We start from the raw sequence: 2,500 nt of genomic DNA, 5'->3' as shown, positions 1-2,500 counted from the left end.
GTGCTGGCTGTGCTGAGAGAAGTGCGCAGCGTTGCAATGTGGAAAGGCAGCAGCGTGCAGGCGGCAGGCTGGTGTGAGGTAGACGGGGCTTGCAGTTTTCCTTGAGGAGGTGGAGAAGAAAAAAGAGAGCTCGGTGGGGATGGCATGAAGGGGAGCGAGTATCAGGCATATAGGCTAGAATTAGCAGGAGAAGGAGAGAAAGAGGAGGAGAAGTAGAAGTAGAAGTAGAAAAAGAGAGAGAAAAAATTGAAAACAACCGGAAAGAAGAAGTGGCGAGGGTGCTAGGGTGGCCAGCTTGAATAGGCGAGAAGACGGTGCTGCAGATGCCTACGGCCATACTAGTCTGAAAACGCCCGATCTCGTCTGATCTCGGAAGCTAAGCAGATTCAGGCCTGGTTAGTACTTGGATGGGAGACCGCCTGGGAATACCAGGTGCAGTAGGCTTTTGCGGCCAGCAGTGACTGCTCACGCCAAGCACTCTCCACACCAGAGGCAGGCCAACCTTTTGCTGCTCTCTGCGTCCTCGCCATTCCTCCCAACACTTGCCTGCGGGCTCAACTCAGGCAGGCGGCTTGGTCGGGCCATTCAGCTGCTGCAGCTTTGCCGGGCCTTTGCAACGCAGCACGGTTGTGTGCCTTGGCGTGCTGCACTTTGATGGGCACGCCAGCTGGCCCGTGTGGCCGCAAGCCAGTGTGTCGGCAGGACGTTCTCTCTCCTAGCCTGAAGGCGCCGCATGAATGCAAGTTGTGGCATTGGGGCTGGTGTGGAAAGCGAAGGAAGAGAGAGCTGGCTTGCATTGCCTGCCTGACCCTTGTGCTGGCTGTGCTGAGAGAAGTGCGCAGCGTTGCAATGTGGAAAGGCAGCAGCGTGCAGGCGGCAGGCTGGTGTGAGGTAGACGGGGCTTGCAGTTTTCCTTGAGGAGGTGGAGAAGAAAAAAGAGAGCTCGGTGGGGATGGCATGAAGGGGAGCGAGTATCAGGCATATAGGCTAGAATTAGCAGGAGAAGGAGAGAAAGAGGAGGAGAAGTAGAAGTAGAAGTAGAAAAAGAGAGAGAAAAAATTGAAAACAACCGGAAAGAAGAAGTGGCGAGGGTGCTAGGGTGGCCAGCTTGAATAGGCGAGAAGACGGTGCTGCAGATGCCTACGGCCATACTAGTCTGAAAACGCCCGATCTCGTCTGATCTCGGAAACTAAGCAGACTCAGGCCTGGTTAGGACTTGGATGGGAGACCGCCTGGGAATACCAGGTGCAGTAGGCTTTTGCGGCCAGCAGTGACTGCTCACGCCAAGCACTCTCCACACCAGAGGCAGGCCAACCTTTTGCTGCTCTCTGCGTCCTCGCCATTCCTCCCAACACTTGCCTGCGGGCTCAACTCAGGCAGGCGGCTTGGTCGGGCCATTCAGCTGCTGCAGCTTTGCCGGGCCTTTGCAACGCAGCACGGTTGGGTGCCTTGGCGTGCTGCACTTTGATGGGCCCGCCAGCTGGCCCGTGTGGCCGCAAGCCAGTGTGTCGGCAGGATGTTCTCCTAGCCTGAAGGCGCCGCATGAATGCAAGTTGTGGCATTGGGGCTGGTGTGGAAAGCGAAGGAAGAGAGAGCTGGCTTGCATTGCCTGCCTGACCCTTGTGCTGGCTGTGCTGAGAGAAGTGCGCAGCGTTGCAATGTGGAAAGGCAGCAGCGTGCAGGCGGCAGGCTGGTGTGAGGTAGGCGGGGCTTGCAGTTTTCCTTGAGGAGGTGGAGAAGAAAAAAGAGAGCTCGGTGGGGATGGCATGAAGGGGAGCGAGTATCAGGCATATAGGCTAGAATTAGCAGGAGAAGGAGAGAAAGAGGAGGAGAAGTAGAAGTAGAAGTAGAAAAAGAGAGAGAAAAAATTGAAAACAACCGGAAAGAAGAAGTGGCGAGGGTGCTAGGGTGGCCAGCTTGAATAGGCGAGAAGACGGTGCTGCAGATGCCTACGGCCATACTAGTCTGAAAACGCCCGATCTCGTCTGATCTCGGAAGCTAAGCAGACTCAGGCCTGGTTAGTACTTGGATGGGAGACCGCCTGGGAATACCAGGTGCAGTAGGCTTTTGCGGCCAGCAGTGACTGCTCACGCCAAGCACTCTCCACACCAGAGGCAGGCCAACCTTTTGCTGCTCTCTGCGTCCTCGCCATTCCTCCCAACACTTGCCTGCGGGCTCAACTCAGGCAGGCGGCTTGGTCGGGCCATTCAGCTGCTGCAGCTTTGCCGGGCCTTTGCAACGCAGCACGGTTGTGTGCCTTGGCGTGCTGCACTTTGATGGGCACGCCAGCTGGCCCGTGTGGCCGCAAGCCAGTGTGTCGGCAGGACGTTCTCTCTCCTAGCCTGAAGGCGCCGCATGAATGCAAGTTGTGGCATTGGGGCTGGTGTGGAAAGCGAAGGAAGAGAGAGCTGGCTTGCATTGCCTGCCTGACCCTTGTGCTGGCTGTGCTGAGAGAAGTGCGCAGCGTTGCAATGTGGAAAGGCAGCAGCGTGCAGGCGGC

General features: G+C 57.0%; 3 non-coding genes across 3 annotated transcripts; all 3 read left to right on the top strand.

Annotated features, from left to right (window-relative positions):
• Positions 1-325: 325 nt before the first annotated feature.
• Positions 326-444, top strand: LOC140413585 (5S ribosomal RNA). The gene has a single exon (XR_011942748.1). It is a non-coding gene; the product is annotated as a 5S ribosomal RNA (ribosomal RNA).
• Positions 445-1,138: 694 nt separating this feature from the next.
• LOC140415404 (5S ribosomal RNA) lies at positions 1,139-1,257 on the top strand. Its single transcript, XR_011944512.1, has one exon. It is a non-coding gene; the product is annotated as a 5S ribosomal RNA (ribosomal RNA).
• A 690-nt stretch (positions 1,258-1,947) lies between these two features.
• Positions 1,948-2,066, top strand: LOC140412414 (5S ribosomal RNA). The gene has a single exon (XR_011941609.1). It is a non-coding gene; the product is annotated as a 5S ribosomal RNA (ribosomal RNA).
• Positions 2,067-2,500: the final 434 nt, after the last annotated feature.

This window comes from Scyliorhinus torazame, chromosome 4 (assembly GCF_047496885.1).
Source record: "Scyliorhinus torazame isolate Kashiwa2021f chromosome 4, sScyTor2.1, whole genome shotgun sequence".
NCBI classification, from domain to species: domain Eukaryota; kingdom Metazoa; phylum Chordata; class Chondrichthyes; order Carcharhiniformes; family Scyliorhinidae; genus Scyliorhinus; species Scyliorhinus torazame.
Note: the sequence above shows the minus strand (reverse complement) of the source record. Positions and strands in the feature narration are given on the sequence as shown.